At 40.6% G+C, this 16,857-nt stretch overlaps 1 protein-coding gene across 1 annotated transcript in view; it reads left to right on the top strand.

Annotated features, from left to right (window-relative positions):
* The window catches only part of LOC306651788 (P2R1A-PPP2R2A-interacting phosphatase regulator 1-like), a 116,963-nt gene extending 106,888 nt beyond the window's left edge, over positions 1 to 10,075 (top strand). Inside the window, exons 10-11 of the mRNA XM_079124637.1 lie at positions 3,652 to 3,789; positions 9,692 to 10,075. The gene's annotated coding sequence lies outside the window, so the exon portion shown is untranslated. The remainder of the gene's footprint in view (positions 1 to 3,651; positions 3,790 to 9,691) is intronic.
* The last annotated feature ends 6,782 nt before the right edge of the window (positions 10,076 to 16,857 follow it).

Genomic DNA, 16,857 nt, shown 5'->3' with positions numbered 1-16,857 from the left:
GCCCATAGCTGCCAATATACTGCCTGATCCAGAAAAGACATTAATACGATTTGATGAAATGAAATCTTCCCACTGATTACAGGCTCTTAGTAGACCCAGAAAAGATTCTGGAAAGGGCCTCACATAATAACCACCCTCCCTTCACTAGGACATCTCTATCTTGACCTGGCCATGGGTTGCTTTTGCAAACACAAACTGGTTAGGCAGCAGAGCATTGCAAAAGGACCAGAGCTTGTACTTCCCTTGCAGGTCAGACTGGTTTGTGATACAATATGTGGTTGTGGAAAATGTAACTGGTACAGCTCATGAGAATCCAGCATAAAAAAGTATATGATACCAGAGAAAATAACTGAGTTTCCAAATGCAGACAGACATATCTCCTTGCTTTAGGTGACTTTTGACTCCTATTTGCTTTAGGTTACCTTGGGCTCCACACCCTTCAAACCTTGCATGTTGTGCGTTATAAGGTGTTCTTTTCCAAAAGTGGGCATCTGTTACTCATTCATCATTTAAGGTGTATTTGCTTTCTCTCCAATTATATTACAAGATACACTATGGCAGGTTTCCCATCCCTAAAATAAGGACAAGAATCCTTTGCTAACACAATTTACCAAGCTCTTAGGAGGTTTTAATGTGATACTATATATGGTATATGTAATAATGCAAAGTACAGGTTGCTTTTCCAACATAAATTCAGTTTTATTACATTTTAAAAATTATTGATGCTCTTGACTTAGGCATGTGTGTTTCAGATTCAACCTTAGGAATTAAAAGGCTTTATTGCAAATTCCTGGGGATCATGGTCTCCCAAATTTGCCTAAGGATAAGAATGATCTGGATCCCTTCTTAAAAACGGGTTCAGAGACCCTACCCCAGACGTACTGAATACAAATTTCTAGGTGAAAGAGAAGATCAGCCGTACAACTGAGAATGACAGTAGGTGAATCTTATCCTCAGGCAAATTGGGGAAACTCTATTATAACCAGTCATACACATATCAAAAGGAAATTGTTTAGGACTCTTTCTGTGAAACACCTTTCAAGTAGAGAGGACAGAAGACCGTGGAGCCGAACTTGGAGGGAGGACCAACAAGGCAGATAAACTTTGGTCAAAGTTGTGCCTGAGCAAAGCCTTCTTCTTGACATTTCTTGTCCTTTTCCTAAACGTTTAGAACCTGGTTCTAGAAGCTATGTGAATTGCAACTAGTCTAATTTAGCAGATGAAGCTAAAGTATTAAACAGGGTCATTTACTGCCTCAACCTAATTGGTGATGTTCCAGAAATTTCTTAATGCCACGTGGCTTTGGCCAATCAACACTCCCTTTAGATTCTTCTTTCCAGAGTTCTCCCAGCTTCTGGAGCAGACTTCTGTCATGAATACTTGTGCTGTCATTGCTTTCCAGTTTGTCTCTGAGGTGGTGAGGACTGCACTTAGTCTCATCCACCCTGGCATCTCCAAGCCTTTGCATTGTGCCCGATACATCATGGGTGCTTATGTTGAGTTGACCTTTGAAATTGTTCACCGACTACCTCACCTACTTGACTGGGAGTTACTGGGGGTAGCCACAGTACGACTTCTTATCCACTTGCCATTCACACCCCATCCTTCAGGAAGTATTTGTTGAGCAAACGGCCCCCCTTTTGATTAAGTCTGTTAGCCACTTTAGGAAAGTCCCAGAGTCCATTAGGTATTGGCACTGGAAATCTTGGGAGGAGGTCTCAGTGAGAGCCTACTGCTTTATATAGGTATGCCGTTTTTGAGCTGAGGTTAGTTTGAGAAGAGCCTTTTGAATGTTGCCTGTTCTCCCATTACCCTGAGGCAGTGGCAGGGGAATGGAAGAGGTAGCAAAACCAAGGTTGGCTGCCACCAACACTTCAGCTGCCTTCTCCTGTGCCAACAATCCAGACACCTGGCCTACCCATCCATAAAGGTATGGAAGATCAGATCTTCTGTGTTCAGACACACGGCATTGCTACTCCATTTTGGTACCCTTTGCCCAGACCTCCTCTCCTGTTCATTTTTGCCTCAGCTCATTAGTTGGGAAAACTAAGGAACAGGAACCATCAATGCAGTCATTTTGTGGCCAAGCAGAGAATAGAGATTGTTTTAATTGCCTGGAGTACTTTTTGCAAAAGTAGGAACCAATTTCCCCTGTTCCACTCACTAAGTGTATGATTGCGGGCTAATCCTTTCTTCCATTCATCTGTACATTGAGGTTGCTAGACTAGATTGAGTCTGTGGCAGACCTGGCCAAAAATTTCTGTTCAAGGCCCTGGAACTAGACTTTCTCCTGCCCTGATTCCCTGTCCAAGTCAAACCACAGAGAAGTTGTTCTGTATTTCTCATCTTCTCTACCTCATGGCCCATATTATTTAAACAAAAACTACTAGGTGACCAGTCAAAAAAGTTATTGAATTTCCATGCTCCAGGAACTAGGGAGTGGCCTCAGGGATGCCAGGAGTGGTCTATGACTTAGTGAGCCTGTGTCAGAAGCAAGGATGGTTTTTACCGTCTGTTGTGGCAACCGGGGCACTTGTACTCTATGCACCTGTCAGGATAAAACACTGTTACACAAGGCTGTCTAGTTGCAATTCTAGAAAAAGTTGACCAAGACAAGAAAAGGGTCTTAAGCACAGAATTAAGGGAAAGAAAGAAAAGTCAGGAATTCCTTGTGACTGTTTGGAATGAGGCATGTGAGGCAGTGTGGTTTACTAGAAGCAACATGGAGTCATGAGCTATGGAAACTGGGTGAGCTACTTCATCTGTAAAACCTTTCATGGGGTGGCCTGATAGAGAAAATAATGCATGTTTATAAAGACTAGAACATGGAAAGCATTCCATACATGCTAGTTAGTTTTATGAAGAATCTGGGGGAAGGAAGAGAAGGTAATGAAAGGTCAAATCTACTAAGACTAGTCGAACTTTGTTGTGAAAATTCAAGGGGAGGCCATACTTGGTGATGGGACTAAATGGGGTATCTTTGTACCTTCCCTCAATTTTGCTGTGAATCTAAAAATACTAAGAAAATAAAGTCTCTAAAGAAAACATCAAGAGGATTCCATACTGTCTAAATGATGTTATAGGCCAAATACTGACTTGGGTCACCTCCAGTTCCAACTCATATCTCAGCACCCTCCAGAGGATTTTCAGACTGTACCTCTTTATATTTCAGAGCCTCTCTGCTCTCAGATATTTGTGCCTGCCATTTTGGTTCTGCTCTGCATTGAACTCCAATGAGTTTTGCCATTTTCCACAAGTAATCCAGACATACTTGGCATTTTCTAAATTTGATAACTTCACTGCAATTTTCACTGCAATACTTGGCATTTGCTAAATTTGATAACTTCACTGCAGTTTTTTGAGGTTTGGGGGGTCACACATTGTTCCCCAAGTAGATTTCTAATATCTTCCTGCCCCCAACCCTTTCACTCTGCTCCTTTTCACGGTTTGTACTCCCTCCCTGAGATCCTACCCTTCATACTTAGCTACATGAGTTTTTTTTTTTTTGTATTTGAGGGTGGTATATATAAATGGCAGACCTGCCAGTTTAATCTGGAATTTTCTATCAAGTAATCTTGTAGGTGCTCAATAAAATTTTTATGTTTAAAGCTTAAGATTTCACTAAGGCTTTTGGAACACCTTGTGTTTTAGGGAACATGCCAAAGGACAACACTAAAATTTCCTTAAGCTTCCAAGATGGAGACGTATCATGCTCACCTACTTTCTTCATGGGCAACTTGGAAGGCAGATTGAACTAATATACCTGGGACAGAAAAACATGTTTTTAAGGTAAACATGAATGCCACAGCACATCTGGGAGTGTTTCCTCACAGAGGCACAGATGATTTCACTGATTGGGATGAGTAAGCGGTGACAGGGAGATCCTGTAGCAACACATACTTAAGATGTAGCTTGTATGTAATTATATTCCCCTTCAGCCCACATGATTTTGTACTTCAAAAGTGACTGGTCCCATAATCCATTTGTAAGTATTTTTCCAAACTTGTGTGGCAGGAGGCAGGTACCTTGGAGTACAGTGCAGTGGTTAAGAGCACGGATAGGAGACATTCAGATATGGGTCAGAACCTCATCTTTGACACTTCCTAGCTGTATATGATGTTGGTTTAGTTTGCTTCTTATAGTCTCATTTTTTTTAATTTATAAAATAGGGGTGATCATATAAATGTTGAGGTTCTCTGTATAACTTCACAAAACACATTTTTATTTATTTATTTATTTATTTGGTACTGGGAATTAAACCCAGGGTGCTAAACCACTGAGCAACATCCCCAGCCCTTTTTATTTATTTATTTATTTTTGAGTTTTGAGATAGGGTCTAGCTAAGTTGCTGAGCCTGGCTTTGAACTTGTGATCCTCCTGCCTCTGCTGCCCAAGTCGCTGGAATTACAGGGGTGCACTACCATATCAAGCAAAACACATTTTTAATATTGGCATTTAGAGTGATATCAGAGTCCAGATATATATTCAGAATCAATGATATTACTAAATACATGGAATTCACCATTTAATACACCCAAACTATAGGGTTGGGGATGGACATTTGGTAGAGCATGTGCCTAGCACGAGCAGGGCCCTGAGTTCAATCCCCAACCAAAAAAAAAAAAAAAAAAAAAACCAGCAAACAGAAACAAAACCAAAAAACCTCACCTAAACTATATTTAAGAAGCCAATTCTAATTTAGTCTGATTACAAGCACCCAAACTCCTAGTCTTTGAATTAAAACCCCCAATAAAAACACATTTAACCAGTCAAAACTAAATTACAAATGATTATGTCACCAAAATACACTTTGGCCAGTGGTTCTTTTAAGCTGGGATACTCAAGCTGGCTTAATTGTATCTTCTCTGCAGTTAGAGTGCCCATGATTGCCTGTCCCCTTGTGATTGTAAAGGACAGATGAGTTTCAGGTCCAGTGATACTCTTTTGTGGTCACATTAGCAAGGTTCTGAAAATAGGCAAGTAAAAAACTACTGTGACAATTTAACCATCAGCAACTCAAACCACTTCCTTACCTTTAAACTTCTGCTAGAGTTGCAGCATTTTAGGTGAAGTTGGCCACAGTGGAAGTGATCACTCGGAACCATATTGCCTAAAAGCAGCATGACAAACCATGAGACTTTATTCAGATTAAGACTCTAAAATTAAGCCAGGTGAGGTGGCACACGCCTGTAATCCCAGTGGCTCAGGAGGCTGAGGCAGGAGGATTGCAAGTTCAAAGCAACTCAGCAAGGCCTTAAGCAAACTGAGCAAGACCCTGTTTCTAAATAAAATACAAAAAAGGGCTGGGGATGTGACTCAATGGCTCAGCACCCCTGGGGTCAATCCCCAGTACCACACACACACAAAAAAAATGACTCTAAGATTTTTCAGGGGTGGTGCTGGAGTCATGGCTCAATGGTAGAGCACTTGCTAGCATGTGTGAGGCACCAGGTTTGATCCTCAGCACCACATAAATACATAAAGTCTACTGACAACTAAAAAAATTTTAAAAGATTATTTAGAAATAGGTAACAAATTTATTTATAACAAAAATCCCTTAGCCTTTTTTTTTTGGTCCTGTTTATAGCACTTAATACTGATTTGTTGTAACTAGATATTTTGATAGAAGCCCCTAAAACTACATAATTGAATGGGGTTGTTAGAAACTGAAGAAGTTCATTTCCAAGTTTCAAGAATTTTCTATGTCTTAAGAGGTATGGATTTGGGCTAAGGATGTAGCTCAGTGGTACAGCACTTGCTTAGCATGTGCAAAGCCCTGGGTTCCATCTTCAGCACCACAAAAAAAAGTATGCATTTTTGTACTTCTTTGAAGCATAGTTCCTTTGTTCTGAAAAATCATCCAGTGATCTCACAACAAATAACAAAATCAACAACTCCCATCATCCCATCTTGCTCCTATTATCCACAGGACATGATAAGATCATGCCCTTTTTTTTCCCAAACCTTAACTGAATTTTGAAAGCCTGAGTCTATTCCTCCTAGTCATCAAGAACTAAATCTAGGGAAGTATGATACCTTCGTGCCCCCCGAGTTACGTATGAACTGCCCTCCCATCTTGCAAGTATGCTTCTCATCCTAATCCTCTGCTTCTTCTCTTCTTACTCAAAGTTCCACTCCTCTCAGTAACCAAAACCTTCCAGCATGACTTTTCTAGAATGGCCACTACATAACTGTAACACCTTTGTACCTTCAACACCTTTTTAGAGCATTTTTCTGCCTCTTTACTATGAATTTGATTCTCCTCTAAGAACACAATTTCCTTTACAGCCATGTTTAATGATGGCTACTTATTCTCCCAACATGCCATGGTTTATAGTTTAGCAGGTGGGGTTGGTGTCCTCCACATTGGTGAATGGCACCTTCAAACTATTTCTCCTCCTTTGAGTTCCATACTGTTGGGCTGTGCTAATGTTTCCCTCTTTGTTTTTATTATCTATTGAACTCCTGGTCATTCTTGTATATATTCATTGGAGACTTTCGCAACTGGCCCTTGGTCTTCCTCTATACTTCAAGCCTTGCTGCCATCATTCTGGGTGACTTCAGTGTCCACATGATCAACCTACAGATTGCCATAGCCATTCTATCCCTTGGCCATATTTCCAGTGGCCCTGCCCTCCACCCAGCTGTCCACTCTAACAATCACATTCTGGACCTTGTAGTCAGAAGAAACTTATCCAAATTAAAAATTCTACTTTCTGGGTTTTTGTTCTTGTTTGTTTGTTTTGTTACCGAGGATTGAACCTGGGGGCACTTAACCTCTGAGCCACAAATTGAACTGGCTGCTTTTATAGATTGAAGTCCATTTTTACATGGAGGAGTAACTCATGGTGGCACATGCCTATAATCTCAGTGACTCGAGAGGCTGAGGCAGGAGGATTGCAATTTGAGGCCAGCTTCATCAACTTATCAAAGCCCTAAGCAACTTAGCAAGTCCCTGTCTCTGGCAGATTTTTTTTTTCATAAATGAATGGAGTGAACTTGTCACTTTAAAAGAACATTTGTTGTCAACTGTTACAAATGCTCCTAAGATAGCAAAAAAGAGTTAAAAAAAATCCCATTAGATTTAGGAACACGAAGATCCTGCTGACCTTAAAAGATTTTAGTGGAATAGTGAGGGTGGAATACAAATTATGGTAGACTGAGAAATGAGTGGGATAGTGAAAAAATCGAGGTGGTAAAAATAGACAACTCTGCTGGGCACGGTGGTGCACACCTGTAATCCCAGCGGCTCAGGAGGCTGAGGCAGGAGGATCGCAAGTTCAAAGCCAGCCTTAGCAACTTAGCAACTGAGTGAGACCCTGTCTCTAAATAAAATACAAAATAGGGCTCGGGATGTGGCTCAGTGGATAAGCACCCTGAGTTCAATCTACCAAATTAAAAAAAAAAAAACAAAAAAAAAAAAAACAGACAACTCTGGAGAAGTTCAACAATGAAGGGGGAGAAAAGATAGGATGACAGCTGGAGAGGAAGTCAAGGAAAATGGCTCTAAGGATGTGAGAGACTTGACCACGTATAAATGATGATAGGCTGGAGAGAGTAAAGAGGGAGTGACTGAAGAGAGAGGAAATAGTGGACAAGATTCAGAAGAGGTTGGGATCTGGCGATCCATTGATGATGGGGATGGTAGTGGGGAAGGTGATGGTGATGTGTGTTCATGTTTTGGTTGAGTAGGAGTGGTAGAAATTTTGAGGAGCATGGAAAAGTGTGAAGTTGTCATTGTAGGAAGTAAGAGGTCAAGCTGGGCATGGTGGCGCACACCTGTAATCCCAGTGGCTCAGGAGGCTGAAGCAGGAGGATTGCAAGTTCAAAGCCAGCCTTAGCAACTTAGTGAGGTCCTAAGCAACTCAGCAAAACCATGTCTCTAAATATAAAAAAAAAAAGGGCTGGGGATGTGGCTCAGTGGTTAAGTGCCCCTGGGTTCAATCCTGAGTACAAAAAAAAAAAAAAAAGTGAGAGGTTGAACAGACTTAAGAAACAAAGCAGTTTTGCCAGGCAGCATGGATCTCAGCCATTCCCATCACTTCTACCCTCTTATTGATTGCTGGTTCCAAGACTGTCCCTCCAGTCCATGCATTTCCCTGGCCTCCAGATTCACACCTGCCTGACCCTTGGATATCATGCAAGCAATGTTACTCACCATCTGCCCTACTTTTTTTTTTCCGAATAGCACTTACCACCTAAGAGTCTATGTATTTTAATCTGCTACTTATTTTCTGACTCCCCCTTCTAGAATGTAAGCTCTCCCAAGACCATGCACCCTTGTTTTTTACATAGATATACCATAACTTGGGCCTGAATTGTGGACCTCCTCAAATTTGTATGTTAAAGTTCTAACCCCTAGTATCTCAGAATGTGACTGTATTTGAGATAGGGTCTTTAAAGAGATAATTGAGGCCAAATGAGGTCAATCCAACTGGTACTCTGACATGAAGAGGAGATTAGGAGACAGCCACACAGAGAGAGGACCATGTGAAGGCACAAAGAGAAGGCAATCATCTGCATGCAAAGGACAGGGGACTCGGGAGAAAAGAATCCTGCTGACATCTTGACCTCCAGAACCATGAGACAATAATGGAGACAATAAATTTCTGTTGTTTAAGCCACCCAATGTGCCTTACCTTGTTATTGAACAGCCCTAGAAACTAGTACAAGCCCAAACACCTAGACTAGCTCCTGGCACATTGTAAGGGCTCAGCAAATATTTGCAAAATAAGAGATGAATGTAAGGCCCTGAGTGTTCTTGACCCTGCTGACCTCTCTGACCTCATCCCCAGTGACTTTCCCCTTTGATCTTTCAACTCTGTCCAAACAGGACTTTTTGGAACTCCTGAGGTATGTTCTACACTTTTCAGGACCTTTACACACTCTGCTCTCCTCCTGGAGGGTTCTCCCTCTCATCCCACCAGCCCCTCCCCCAACTCCAGCACCACGAATTGCTACTTTTCATCCTTCAGCTCCCAAATGAAAAATGCTTTTCAACTGTATTAATTGAAGTGTAATTAACATACCATACATTTCTTTAAAGTGTACAATGTGATAAACTTTGACATATATACATTCATGAAATCATGATACTGACTATATCCATCACCCCAAAAGTTTCCTGGTGTCCCTTCATTATCCCTTCCATGGGCTCCCCCCTCCCACTTCATCCAGGCAAATGCTGATTTGCTTTCTGCAGCTATAGATTAATTTGCATTTCCTGGAGTCTTATGTAAATGGATTAACATACCATGTACTTTTGGTCTGGCTTCTTTGACTCAGTACAATTACTTTGAGGCTCCTGTATGTTGTTTTTTTTTTGTTTTTTGTTTTTTTTTTGCAGTGCTGGGGATTGAACCCAGGGCCTTATGCTTGTGAGGCAAGCACTCTACCACCTGAGCTATATCCCCAGCCCTCCTGTATGTTTTTGTATGTATCGGTACTCTGTTCCCTTTTACTACTCAGCAGCATTCCATTGTATAGCTACACCATAGTTTGCTTATCTATTAACCAAATAATAGACATTTGTGCTGTTTATGGTTTACAGCTATAACCAATAAAACTTCTATGACCATTTATGTACAATCAGGATTAATCCTATTTTTTTCAGGGTAATGTTTTCTAGCTTTCATGTTAGATTAAGTCTCTCTCTTCTGCTCTCCCATTTATTCATGTCTTCTCTGTCTAGATGGGTGTGTTTTGCTGTGAAGAAATGTTGTGTTGGTTTGGAAGAGAGCATTGGATAAATAACTCAGGATAAAGAGACCCACAGTGAAACAAGATTTCTTTTTCTTGAATAAGATGGGTATAAGTAAAAGGAAAACAAAAATCTTTGGATTCATCTAGTAATCTTTGACAAATACATGACATATGGACAATTTCAAAGGCTGGACTTGTGGAGCACTTATGTAGCATGTGCCAAGGGCCTGAGTTCAATCCCCAGCACCACAAAAAACAACTTTTTGGCTGCAGTGTATTGGGCTTTTCTTCTGAAGGATAGATAGAAGATAATGAGATCAATTTTAACTACATTGTATTTTGCAGTGCTGGAAATTAGACCTGAGGCTTTGTATTCTAGGCAAGCACTCTACCACTGAGCTACCCCCATGGTGTACTAACTTGTATTTTTTTTAAAGATTATTTTTTTAGGGCTGGGGGTGTGGCTCAGTGGTAGAGCGCTTACCTGGCATGTGTGAGGCACTGGGTTCGATTCTCAGCACCACATAGAAATAAATGAATAAAATAAAGGGTCTATCAACAGTTTAAAAAAAGATTATTTTTTAGTTGTGGATGGACATAATAACTTTATTTCTTTTAATGTTGTGCTGAGGATTGAACCCAGTGCCTCCAACATGCTAGGCAAGTGCTCTATCACTGAGCTACAGCCCTAGCCTCTAAACTGTATTTTTAAAAAGATCTATTGCTATTGTTTCTGCTTGTTGTAGAGTCCTACCATTTATGCGACTTTCCTCTCTCCTTTAAGCAAATATTCCCTAGCTATGACCCTCTACTCTCTCCATTCTTCTTGCATCACCACTTCCCCTAAACAAAGCCCTCCTTCCCCTACTATGCCAACCTGTTCCCTGCACAGTTCTCTCTCCTCTTCTGACTGTTTGCTGAATTCAGCAACCCAGGACCCAGGCACCCAATGGAGATGAGAGACCCACCCAGCAGCCGGGCTCAAGTTCCAGGCATACAGAGCCCTGTTTCCAATCCTGCTGCTCCTAAAAATATACCCAACCATTGGCAGGTGGCTGGGCTATTTTCAACCTTGGGGGCCTCAGGAATCAAGGGATTCATGCCAGGCCAGGAAGCAAAATAGCAAACCCTTATTGGTGGGCTTTGGATAAAAACAGCTGTGTGGGGCGTGGGTTCAACTGATTCTCGATTGTCTGTGTTTACTGGCATTGCCTTTTTGCCATTTCCCTTTTGTGACTCAATCATATTTTCCAGTTCTGCCCTAAAACATGAACTTGGGACAGCATATGCAGATGTTGGGAGGGAAGGATGGGGGACCAGCATCTTTTCTCAGTTTGCCCAATTCCATGTAATTCTTAAGATGCAGACAGCCTGTGATGTAACACTCAGAGACTTGTAGTTTCTCTACAATTTCAGGATTAAACATTACATATGTCTACAAAGTTGGCCAAGGTGCCTGTATCTGCTGGCAAAATTAAAGTACTATTCTTATCATACCCATTTTATAGAGGAGGTAACCTGAGGAACAGAGAGGTTAAGTAACTGATCCAAGTTCACACAACTAGAAAGTGGAAAGGCTGAGCCAGGATACAACTCAGATCTGTCTGATTCCAAAGTTTATGCTTTTAATCACCAGTGTTTCTGGAACTGTGGTCCTCAAGTTGTCTCCCAGTATTGCATTACATGGCAACCACTTTATAACCATGTCCTGCCATGCAATCTCAGCATCAGAATTTGCATCTGTTTATTACCCTAACAGTACCAAAGAATACTGTTTTAATTGTTCTAGATCCAAGAGAAGAGAACAGAGATTGACCGAATGCATAAATGATATATTGGCTCCAAACAAAGGGAGATAATACCATCATCAATTTGGAGAAACTATTTTAATAATGCAATACCAACATTCACAATGAAGCAAGTGGTGTTGCTTCAATAAAACAACACCATCTATCATATTAAATTCAAGATTGTAACTTGAATTTTATTGAATTTTTAAGTTTTGTTTGCATTTAGTATGCAAAATCATTCTGGCTATATAGCTGTTTAACTGTTATAAGCATAAGGAGTTTACCTCTCATTTTATGTTGTCGTATGTTTAGTAATGTTAGAAAACATAAACCCTGACCATCTGAAGTAATTCTTTTCTGATTGAGAATGCCCCCATGTTGCTCATGTTGGAGAAACTGCTACACAGGACATTGAAAACTGCAAAGAGCTGCATGACTGTCCAGGGATTTTTATTATTAGAATTTTGTTTTTGTTGCCATTATTACCTTGGTGATATCTCACGGATTCAAGGTGACCCTGGCCTTCCTTCAACCACTGGTGTGGATACACAATAAAGCTACAAGTCTTTGACATTCCATAACTATTCAATCCCGTTAATGTAGCTTAGCAATTTCTGTTTTATGCTGTTGTAAATAGTTTGTACTATTTTCTCAGTTGTTTCTTTAAACAAGAATGGTGCTTTGGCAGGAATTAAGGTGAGAAAAGAAAAAGAAAGGAAGGGCTCCTATTTTCTTTCACTTCATCTAAATTGCATATAACTTTTATTTTTTGTCTCTTTCAAACCTGGATGTAATTATAAAATTTGTTAAGAGGATTCAGAATGATTCTCCACTCTCTACCTTCCCAAAATCAAAGAAATGGAGTGAAATCAAAGCTCCTCACTCCATCCCAAGAGTAAAGGGAAATATTTGGGGCAACACAGGTTGGGTCTCCAATTCTGGCTTCAGCACTTATAGGCAAATTCATCTGAGTCTCAGTTTCCTTACATGTAAAATGAGGATAAGATATGCCAACTTCACAAGGCCATAGTATAGATGAAAGTAAATGAAATCATGTTCATATATCATCTAGACTGTACCTATCAAAAGGAGGCATTTTGGGGCTGGGGAGATAGCTCAATTGGTAGAGTGCTTGCCTTGCAAGCACAAGGCCCTGGGTTCAATCCCCAGCACTGCAAAAAAAAATTATTTGTAGATGGACACATATCTTTATTTTATTTATTTATCATTTTATTATTTATTTTTATGTGGTGCTGAGAATCAAACCCAGTGCCTCACACATGCTAGGCAAGCACTCTACCACTGAACCACAATCCCAGCCCCTTTCCTTCTTTCTTTCTGAAAGATTTTAATGTTATATTTACAATTAAAACATGGGGAAATTAATGCATTATATTTGTGTTACAAAAAAGTGCACATTAATTATTTCAGTGAGGCAGACCAAAGGAGCCACAAACGTATTATTAAATTTTAATCCACATTAAGCAGGCTTTACTGGGAATGTTCCTTGGTCTTTTTATTGTGCTTTAAGGAGAAAATATTTAGAACACTTTGAAGCATTCATGTTTGTCAAATAAACATAAAATAAAGGGGCAATTTGGCAGTGGGTGAAATGTCATGCATGTTTCAACCTGAGAACCTAATAGAGCTAGCAGTTGTAGAGAGCTTGATAAGTGAATTTCTTAGAATCTGTTCTTGAATTAACTTATTTTTAGTGTATAGACAATGGACCATATTCCAAGCTTTTGTATTTGGACTCTAAAGTTTGGGATGTTCTTTGAAAGTGTTCAAACTTCCCATTTTGCAGATGAGAAAATTAGGCCCAGTTGGGGATGTGATTTGCTCGAAGCCACATTTGTCTTTCTATCCCTCAACATCCCTGTCCCAATTGCTTGAGTTTTCAAAGTGCTTTGCCACACCTGGTGTTTCAGGTTCGCCATGTGCAAATTGGGGATAATTATGGGGACTATCTCATTCAAAGGTGTTGTCCAAGAATTAAACGGGATTCCCCAGGCACGGTGGTGCGCCTTGTAATCCCAGCAACTCAGGGTGTGCCTGCCTCAGGCTGAGGCAGGAGGATGGCAAGTTCCAGGCCAGACTCAGCAATTTAGCAAGGCCCTAAGCAACTCAGGGAGACCCTGTCTCTAAATAAAATATAAAAAGGGCTGAGGATGTGGCTCAGTGGTTAAGCACCCCTGGGTTCAATCCCCAGTACAAACAAACAAAAAAAGAATTAAACAAGAATTAAACACTTATTGGCCTTCAATAAGTGTTAGCTATTACAATCTTTATTGTAATAATCACTCACTCTTGGAATCTTCTCCACAGCCTGGGAAGGCAGGCAGCATAGACCTTGCCATCATTTTACCCATAAGCATATTGAAAGATCAGAGGGTTAAATGTCTCATTTGGTTGTAAGTAGCACAATTGCATCTGAAATTCTGATACTGTGTACCTATCTAGTGCATTGGTCAACACCTTCAGAATCTTTTCCAACTCTAAAATTCCTTGGTATCTACTTAAAAGAGTCTCATGGTCAGCCTTTGAAAAACCTTAAGCTCATTTTGTCTCAGAGGACAAGAAGACAGAAAAGGTTAGGGCTTACACTAGGTGACACAGTGATAGCAAAGGTTAGGGCTCACACTAGGGAGCCAGTGTTAGTGAACGAGGCCCATTTTGCCTACTGCACAGTATGCCCATCACTGAAACAGAGTTTTGAAAAAGAGAGAGTTTATTTTTAATGTAGGAGAGTCAAGTCTCAAAAAAAAAATATTGGAACAGCCAGGTTATGGTGGCTCACACCTCTAATCTCAGCTACTTAGGAGATAGAAGCAGGAGGATTACAAGTTCAAGGTCAGCCTGGACAATTTAGTGAGACCCCCCCCATTTGAAAATGAAAATAAAAAGAAAAAGGGCTAGGAATGTAGTTCAGTGGTAAAGTGCCCCCCCGGGTTTGGTATCCAATACCACCAAAAAAAAATGCATAATTGTGACTTTGACTTGACATGCTCACTTTATAAATTAACTTGCTCTTTAGATGCAGCATTGCAATACCACGAGTGCTATCCCTACTACTAATAGTTATCATTTACTGAGCAATTACTACCTGCCAAAGTGCTAAGTGTTAAGTCCTTTAAAAATGGAATGCATTATCTCATTTAACTACCATAACAATCCTCTGAGGTAGGTACTTCATTATCCCCATCTTAAGTGGGAATTTATAATACTAGACATGGTAGTAATAATACAATAATTGTAACTTCTTGAATATCTGATACCTCAGAGAGATCACTTGCCCAGTCTTTCATGTTTTAAATTTTTTAAAAAATTTTAGCTGTAAATGGACACAATACCTTTATTTTATTTATTTATATGGTGCTGAGGATCAAACCCAGCGCTTCACGCATATGAGGCAAGCACTCTACCACTGAGCTACAGCCCCAGTGCATCCAAAGTCTTTTAATAGCTCTTAAGTATCAGACCCAGAGTTAGAGCCCACATTGGTGAGGCTATACATGTATCACTCATAAAATGTGATGGGCACTGAGAAGTAATTTTTTATTGATCATTGTATCTTTTAGTTGCTGGGGATCAAACCCAGGACCTCACACATGCTAGGCAAGTGTTCTACCACTGAGCTCTATGGGAAGTGTTATGATTTAGATATGAGGTACCCCCAAAAGTTCCTGTGTTGATGCAAGAATATTTGGAGATGAAATGATCAGATTATGAGAGCTGTAAGATAACTTGTCCCTCCTAGTTTGAATGGACTGACTGGGTGATAACTGTAGGCAGGTGGGGTGTGGCTAGTATAGGTGTGTCATGGGGGGTGTGCTCAGGAAAGGATGCATCTTCCCCACGGACCCACCCCCTTCTCTGTCTCCTTCCCAGCTGCCACCAGGGGGCAGCTTCTCTATAGTGCCCTTCCCCCAGGTTGCACTGCCTCACCTTGGGCCCAAAGCAATGGAGTTGGCCAACTACAGACCAAGACCTCTGAAACCGTGAGCCCCAAATAAACTTTTCGTCCTGTAAGTTGTTCTTGTGGGGTATTTTGGTCACAGTGATAAAAAGCTGACTAAAACTGAAGTTTTGTCTAAAAGCCCTAAAATGTTGTTTGGATTGGGAACATATATTTGAGAATAGGCATTTAAATCCTGGTCAATGGACATGGTGTCCATTGTAATATTTGTAATCCAGTGACTCAGGAGGCTGAGGCAGGGAGGATCACAAATTTGAGGCCAGCTTCAGCATCTTACTGATACCCTGTCTCTCCAAATAAAAAATACTGGGGATATAGGTCCATGATAAAGTAGCCTTGGGTTCAATCTCCAGTACAAAAAAAAAAAAAAAAAATCCTAATCAAGACCCAAATGGCGGGCTGGGATGTAGCTCAGTGGCAAAGTGTTTGCCTCACATTTGCAAAGTCCTGGGTTTGATCCCTAGTTCCAAAAAAGACAAAAAAAAAAAAAAAAAAAAAGACCCAAATGGCTTCCCTGCCACCCTGATGGTTGTTGAGCTGAATTGAATTGTGTTTCTTCTGACACTATTTGTATCAGTACTTTTTTAAAAGTTGTTTTGTACTGGGCATGGTGGTGCATGCCTGTAATCCCAGCAACTCGGGAGTCTGAGGCAGGAGGATCTCGAGTTCAAAGCCAGCCTCAGCAATTTAGTGAGTCCCTGAAGAACTCAGCAAGATCCTGTCTTTAAATAATAAATTTTAAAAGGACTGGGGATGTGCCTCAGTAGTTAAATGCCCCTGGGTTCAAGCCCCAGTACAAAAAAAATCTTGTTTTGTGAAGTAGCTATTGTTTTTTTCTATTAACGAACATCTGTTTGATAGAAGCAATCCCTGAAGTTTTGAAAATCAGATAATTTACGAAACTCTAATAAGTTTGTTCATGAGCTTTAAACTGATTTTCATTCTGCAATGGGCTAGAAATATGGAGGCCAGTTTCTGCAATAATACTCTGGGTGACCAAGGGCAACCCATCTCCCCTCTATGGTCCTCAGTTTTCTTTCCCTAAAAGTCAGATGGTATTTTAAGATCCCACCCAGTTCCAATTGTAAGAGTTGAAATATTCCAGGATTTTCTTAAATATCTGGATCAGTCTAGTCCTTAGAAATGGTTACTTTTATCTTATTATTTACTAAATATAATTATTGGTTGGATGCTGTATTAGTCAGGGTTCTCTAGAGGAACAGAATCAACAGGAAGTATGATTATAAAAAAGGGCTTTAGTAGACTGGCTTACCTGACCAGAAGCTGGAGAGTCCACAATGGCCGTCTGCAGCTGGAGAGCTGGAGGAACCAGCAGCTGCGCAGTCCAAGCGGCAGAAGCCTCAGAACAAGAGGGATCAATGGTGC

The sequence above is a fragment of the Sciurus vulgaris genome, assembly GCF_902686455.1.
Source record: "Sciurus vulgaris genome assembly, chromosome: X".
Classification (NCBI taxonomy): domain Eukaryota; kingdom Metazoa; phylum Chordata; class Mammalia; order Rodentia; family Sciuridae; genus Sciurus; species Sciurus vulgaris.
This window is presented reverse-complemented; position numbering and strand designations above follow the sequence as displayed.